The following is an 8,390-nucleotide window of genomic DNA, read 5'->3' on the forward strand; positions in this document are numbered from 1 at the left end:
GGGCACGACTCCTCTGGCAGGAGTATCTGCCAACATCGATGGTGATGGCACTGGGGGGCACTGATGTGATCAGGCCTAATGGCTCTGTTATATTCAATTTAAAAAATGTACCATGCCTTTGTAGGCATGAAAAAGAAATGCGAATGACTTATGGCAGTAAAAGAATCTGGCAGTTGCACTCTGCACTGGCAGGGCAATGTTGCCAAGAAAATATAAAATTCAGAGATTGGAAAGAAAAAGGAAAACTTATCAAAGCGGTAAAAGGAAATATTACGAGAAGAATTAAATTCCAAAGTTATAAGAAGAATAAACACGGGAAGGAATCTAGCCTTCTCCTCTGGATAGAGGTGCCAAAGTTCTTCGTAGGATAAAAGGTGAGGAACTGTGCCAGAGGATAAGTTCTTTTCAATGTCAGAGTAATTTAAAACCAATTGGCGATTCCCTCGTTTCTAGACTTATGGAAACCTTATCGCAAATATATTTTTGCTACAATGACGTTAAAAGTAATGGAAGTCCCACTTATTGATTTCTCTTTGTGCAGCTGATCACATTAGTGGTGTATTTATAAACAAAGTAATTGTTAGTTAGCCTATGCCTTCGTTTTAGTTTTCTGTAAAAGAAAACTATTGTGCCGGCTTTGTCTGTCAGCCCACCCTCAGATCTTAAAAACCGCTGAGGCTAGAGGGCTGCAAATTGGTGTGTTGATCACCCATCCTCCAATCATCAAACATACCAAATTACAGCTCTCTAGTCTCAGTAGTTTGTATTTGATTTAAGGTTAAAGTTAGCCATAATCGTGCATCTGACAGCGATATCAGGACAGGCCACCATCCCAATGGTTAAAAAATTCTCGGCCGAGGCTCATGGAGATTATAAGACCACCGAAGATAGATCTATTTTCGGTGGCCTTGACTTGATTATACGCTGTACAGAAAACTCGATTGCGCTGAAGAAACTTTGGCGAATTTATTACTTGTTTATTTTATCAACACATCTAACTCTTATGAGTGCATAATTAATAATCTTAATAGTTACCCAAACTAAACTGATTAAATATGGCATTTAACAAACTCAGAACAACTTTGCCCAAGTAACGTTCCTTTTTCAATGTTTCAGTCTCTCAATAAGTAGATTTTCCAGTATCATTGTCTAATTCGATGTTAATTATTTAGACTAAAAGAATCTGTGATCAGATTGCGTCAGTTACTTCGACTAAAAGAAATCTTTGGCCAGCTTTACTGATGAGAATACTGTCTATTTTTCAAAGCAAGGAAACAGTCAATAATAAAGGTTACGGTGACTGATATCTTTTATCGTAATAGTCCAGGAATTGCTTAGAATTTATTAATGAGTCAGGATCAAAACCCCGTTAAAATTGACACCAGTATACCGGGAGCAATTTTAATAACAGTTGCAGTTCAAAATGTGTTAATATGTGAGTTTTGTTAGGAAGGAGGCGCAAGATTGCTACATTATCAAGACTGGTCCTTTATATTTAGAAAAAGGGTAAATGAGTGATTTGTCAGTAATGTAGCCCAAGAGGTAAGTGATGAAAGGTGATTAACCAATAGAAAGATTAGAACCCCAGACCTTAACAAATATTCAGCATTCACTGAAGTTGATAAGGATCAAATAAAAGGCAGAAGAAAAATGCTTACACATATCTAAAGTTAAAGCAGAGGAGAGACAGACAGAGCAGAAATCTCATATCACTTTTGCAAACAAAAGATTCAACAAACTCCTTCACATTTGCGTATATAGTAGGAATGCCTTCTATATAACTATGTCTTTCTTTCCTTTTTTATTCTATTGAAAAAAGTTCTCTTACGTACATTACTTTCAAGCAAAATAAATAGCCAATCACGGCAGCAGAGTGTGGGATGAAAATCCAATAGCAATGCCTCAGGTGAAATTGCAGTGGCCCAAATAAATAAGGTATTTGGAAACTATGTCTTACTTAAACTCGGTGCTGACAATTACGACAAATGAAGAAGCCTGATACTTCTCAAAGAAAGTAAAATTTAACCCAGTTAGATCGCTGAAATTCGCGAGTCATTGATTAGCGAAAGACAGAAATACCTATAATATGAAATCGATGTCGAAAATGAGATTTGGGCTAATGCAATTCTACTGGGTAAACAAACAAAAACTGAGCGTCGGATAGAAAACAAAATGTGAGTGAAGAAATAGGTTCCAATGTCCATAGCAGCAACCATTGGCAGAAGCATAAGAAACAAAGAAATAGATTTCGATTTATATTCAAGCAAACGCTATTCGCCAAGTAGTACCTTTAATTTGATGACTGATGAATTTCTGTAAATAGTCAAGAACAATTCTTCGCCTTTGCCGTAGAATGAATTGAAATGTTTGCTCCATTTAAGAGCCTAATATTTCAACATTATATTAAAATTTGACCTTGTAGCGACATTACTTGGAGGAGATTCTTTCTTATTCTTTCTCTCTTATTTTTTCAGTTATATAACCTCTGTTTTAATGTACGTAAGAGGAATAGGGTCTTTAGTTGCAGGATTTTTAGCATCAAGATTATCGATTTAATCACCCTTGCATTCGAGCAAAGCTTTAGGCAATCCTACTCGTACCATTGTAGATACTCACTGGAACTCTGCCTAAAAATTCGAAGTAGTATAGACATTTTACTTATTACCACATTATTGTCATAGAGGTTATTACTTCATATTTATGTGCTTAACAAGTGACAATATTTTCTTAATATTATCGATTTCTTCATGCGTTTGACAGAACTAAAAATCAAAGCTAGATATTCAGCAGAAAGGAATTTGTTACTTGAGGTTGTATGGCACTGAGCTACTTTTTTCATTTTATTTCAATACTAAAGTCAGTTTTCAGGCTCTTAATCCATAAAGGAATGAAGTTTCTCTTACTATGAATATTCTCTTCTAAGAGGGTTCATTTGGAAATATCTGAGATGGATATTAACAGTGAACTGTTTTTAGTTTTCTGTTAAATGAAAACTGAAACTCGGCCAGTTCCTCTGTCCGTTGACTTTACAATTCTGTCCGCATTTTTTTCTTTTTTTTTACAAACTTAATAATAAACAGGATGTTTGGCTGCAAATTGGCATTTTGATCATCTTCCTTCAATCATCAAAATACCAAATTGCAACCCTTTAAAAAATTAATTTAATTTATTTAAAGTTAAATTTAGCATTAGTCGCAGTTTCTGATAACGTTAATGACAGTCAGACCACCGGGCCAAATGAGTTTCACGGGTCACGGCTCATACAAATAGAGACTTACAGCATTATCACGAGACCAATGTTAGACATCTATTTTCGGTGGAACTATATATACGCTGTACAGAAATACTTGTTTTCTACAAATGAATCTGTTCATTAACGGCACATTTTATACTTGTTTTATAAAAGTATTTTTTTCCTTATTGGATTTTTGGGCTTTATAATGACCCATTATTCGTTCACATCTGATTCCCACTTAGATTGAATAATATCTATACATTTAAATTTGGGATGGGGTTGCCATTATTTCAAAAAGGCCATAAAGCAGTTTAATGTTGCCACTGAAAAAGTAGACAATGAAGCGTCGTCGATATTCACCATGATATAACACCAATTAACACACTTTAATAAAATAAATAAACTGTTGATACTTGCATTTCTTTAATTTAAATGTTACCATGATTCTACACGTTGAAAACATCTTGTTAATCTTGAATAAGCGCTAGCTACTAAAGCAGCTCTTAGGGGAACAAGTAGGCGTTATTAAATGTATATACGCGCAAAAAATGCAGCTCAAAATCATTTTTTTCCAATTCTCTCTCTTTATCTTTCTCTCTACTCTCTCTAAATCTCTCATTCTCTAAAATATCTTATCTCAAACATGCGATCTCGGTCTCTTTCTCACCATTGTCTTTCTTCACACACACACTTATACACACAAACATTTCTCTCTCTTTCTCTCAGAAATGCATCTCAGTCTCTTTCTCTCCTTCTCTCATAATACATATACACAACATTTGTATTCTCTCTCTCTGATTCTCTCTGAGACTCTCTCTCTCTCAATCCGAGGGTTTTCAGACTCTCTCTCTCTCTCTACCAGACGCACGAAAACAAACAATCATTGTAATAGCTTTTGTCATTTGTTGTTTTCTCTCAAATTAACACATTTTATTTATATGATAATATTCTCATAGTAGCGATCCGTGATATAGATACCTTTTCTCTTAATCTAACAACACAAATAAATAAACATAGGATAAGTACTATATATCGGGGTTTAGTGTTGCACAGAGGTCTCTTTCTCTCTCTCTTTATCTCACACACACATAGCACTGCACTGATTGAGGATGACAGTCTTCTTTTTTTTTTTGTCATTTTCTCTAATTCTGTTTGAATCCGTAAAGGACAGCTACATCACAGTTGTGTATTATAGTTAAAAATTATTTGTATATTCGTCAGAAAACTAATCATAAAGAATGTTCATCATATTTTATGGTTCCGTAATTACTATTCCACTAGCTGGGCAAGAAAAAAAAAAATCAGAGATTTAGAGAGAGAGAGAGAGAGAGAGAGAGAGAGAGAGAGGCTCCGTGACAGAATAAAATTTTTTACCTATGATTTATTCCTTCTAATTGTACATCAATAACATTGGAGAAAAAGTAGACACAATCACGTCGATATTGTCTGCTATATTAACCACATTTCTGGGTAATATTTTATCAATGATCAAGCACCCAGCTGACAAGGGATACGCAATCTAGAAATTCAGATGAATTCTGCAGTGTTTGAAAAATGGTTTAAAACCCAGCTTCTTCCCAATATAGGGCCATCTGCCATCATAGTGTTGATAACGTTTATCATTCAGTTCAGATTAATAAACCTTGACAATGTCTGCCAAAAAGGATGAAGTCCTAAAGACTGGCTAATAAAAAATTAGTAAAGTTTAAAAGACATTATGTAAAGAAAATGATTACGTGATTGACAGACTGGCAAGAGATCATGGACATAGTGGTTAGCTGTTTACATATCACTGCCAGTATAATGCAACAGAACTGATATGGGCGCAGGTGAAATTTAAATGGCAAAGAAGAATCATTTTAAAAATCAGACCTGCTTCCTTTGGTCAAAGAAGCAATTGAATCCATATCTTCTGACAACTGGGCTAATGATTTGAGACATGCGGAAGATATAAAAAGAGATGACGATTCAAGAGATGTTTGCATTGATAAATATATGATTATTTTGTTATCGATAGCATCCTCTGACGAGGATTCTTCATAAGTAATGTCTCCTCATACGTTCGATTGTAAATAAATTAATTGCTTTCCCTTGTTTTTGATATCCTGTTGAACACTGAAATTGAAATAAATTGAAATATAGATCTGTTTTTTCGACAGAAAGTGGCAGAAATATCTTTAAAATCTACATATAACAGAAATGCCACAGCAGTGATGAGTATCATATGACAGTTCTTTAAAAGCACTTGGTATGAAATCTAATACTGTATAAATATATGTATATATATATATATATATATATATATATATATATATATATATATATATATATATATATATATATATATATATATACTTAACAATGTAATACACTTCCAGTATAAACAGATTAGGTCGTCTGTTTTGAATGTCTTTCGATTTGTCTCTTCGTAAATCTTGCATAAACTTTACAACATGAATTAAAAAAAAAAAAATAAGTAAACCTGTTTGGCTTAGAGAACGTTCGAATGAATTTATGTTCTTGTGGCAATAACAAATTTGTATTTTGCTGCTCTTGTTTATCATTTAATTGTTTTAAATGTTATTTTACATATAACACATATATATATATATATATATATATATATATATATATATATATATATATATATATATATTTATATATATATATATTATGATTATTTTATAAGAAAAAGTGTAAATTCAATTCCACGACAGAAGTAACCCACACATAGGCCGGAAATCACGCCCGCCCCTGCCCCCGAAAAAAAAAAAAAAAAAGCTCAAAACCCTTCACAATTTTCAGCCTCGATAACAGCAAAGGAACAGTAATAAAAAACTATAGTAGACCCACTAGGGTCCCAAGACCCATTGCTCAGTACAACCCATCCCAAATCAAACAAAACTGTTTGCCTGCACATCTAGGTTTCCAAATAACCCTATCATTTTCTCTCTGGGGCGTTTTTTTTTTTATCTAAAATTTAATGGGACAACAAAACTTCATTCAGAAATTCTGTGTTGATTTAATTGGCCTCTTGATAATCAGGCGCAAACAATGATATATTGAAGTCTCAAGGTCACATGGTCAGTTTAACAGGGGCAAAGTCTCTCCCCCTTTTCCTAAAAAACGGTCTTAATCCCCCTATAGTCCCCCTTTTCCCTTTCTTGTTTACGTGGGTCTGTATTGTTGTTACTCTTATAAACAGTTTTCATACATACATACATACATACATACATACATTCTATTTGTATGTATATTATTTACAATATATATAGCATTTTATTTATATATATGTCAGTTTTAATTATGTATTTGATCTTTTACGTACAAATATGGGATATAGATATAGACACTTAGATAGATAGATTATTTCAAAGACTGCATTCCCCATTACTTCAGAGTCATCTTGCAAAGCAAAATAATATTCATAATCACCCCTTAAAATAAAACAATTTAAAAGGCTCCTATTATCATTATTATTATTATTATTATTATTATTATTATTATTATTATTATTATTATTATTATTATTATTATTATTATTACCAGTGATAACAGATGATCGCGTTCCCTTCCCAAATGCAATCGAGACAAATTGTTTAAAAAAAAAAACTAAAAAAAGTAAAAGAATACTCGAGGCATAAAAGGCCATTTTATAAAAATGAATTAATTGACCACCGGGTACCATAAATTTTTGCTTCCCAGCTATGGACGGCAATAACTTACTCGACCCATTTTATGGACCAAAACAGGAAAATGATGAGAGGGGTAAAAAAAAAAAAAAAAAAGTCACGCAATATTTCACCGTAATTTATGAATTTTTAGGAAGCGAAGAATTGCGGGTATGATTTAAAACTCGTCGCTGATATGATTGAAAACCTCATCTCTCCGCGTTGATTTTATTACCCGACGTTATGACTCGGTGTATGTGCGTGCGTAGGTGCTATATATGTTACAGGAAAATGTGAAATCAGGGATTTCATGAAAATCCCAGCTAGGGAATATGTGAAATTAGGGATTTCACGAAATCCATAGGGAATGTGAGTAAAACCGATTCACTTAAAATCTTAAATCCCCGAGGGCTAGTACTAAACAGAAAGAAACAAGATTCATCTACACTGTTTCGCTGTGTTACAAACTAGTCCCTTTGAGGGATCAAAACCAGTTGCTGTTTGTAGGCTTGGGTATCAATTTCACTGGGACGATTGGTATTTAACGGGGCTAGTACTAAACCTGATAATTATGGATGAATCACTGTTTCGCTGTGTTTTGTACTCGCCCTCGGTGATCAAATGTTCCTAAGCTGTCAATTGATCATTTCACATAATTCGAATGATTTCGTATAATTGCTCTGAATTAGATAACATATTCCCTGTAACATATGGCTATTGGCAGTTTTTGGTTGTACGGTTATATGCGTATGTATATTCTTTATACGCCGTTTCTGGTGCATGTCAACGTATGTGCGTATCATACGCAAGTTTCGTCTGTTCCAGACGTAGATTCTGCTCTCAGTTTCTGTTTTTGACTTGTCAACGACCCTTGCTGCTGCTTACTTGTCTGCGTAAGCAGTTTAAAGCTGGAAATTTCTGTTTCTTGAAATTATCGGCTGTTGCTGCAATTGTCTGCGTAAAGTGTATCATCATGCACGAATCTGTTTCTGCAATTAGTTTCGGCGTGATTCAGTAGTTGTGTTGCTTGGTTGTCATTTTCTATTAGAAATTTCTGTTTCTTGAAATTCGGCGTATGTTGCTGTTGTTTAGCTATTGAAGCATTTCACTGTAAATTTCTTTTTTTACAATTATTGGCGTATGTTGCTGTTGCTTACTTGTCTGCGTAAGGAGATTCAGTTATCAGTTTCTGTTTCTTGACAATTATCGGCGTAAGTTGCTTTTGCTTATGTGTCTGCGTAATGAGGTTCTGTTTGCGTTTCTGTTTCTTGGAATTATAATTATGCAAGGTAAGCTGCTGTTTGCTTATTTTGTCTGGTTGCGTAATGGGATTATGTTAGCAGTGTCTATTGTATGATTATTACTGCGTACATAGGTTTTACAAAAGCATGATGTTTTTCATAATAATTATCTGCGTGCGTAGGTGCCATACGCAGTATACATGGCGTTATTGTCTGATTGTGTAGTTTATATTCAGTCCGTTC

The sequence above is a fragment of the Macrobrachium rosenbergii genome, chromosome 13, assembly GCF_040412425.1.
Source record: "Macrobrachium rosenbergii isolate ZJJX-2024 chromosome 13, ASM4041242v1, whole genome shotgun sequence".
In the NCBI taxonomy this organism is placed as follows: Eukaryota; Metazoa; Arthropoda; class Malacostraca; order Decapoda; family Palaemonidae; genus Macrobrachium; species Macrobrachium rosenbergii.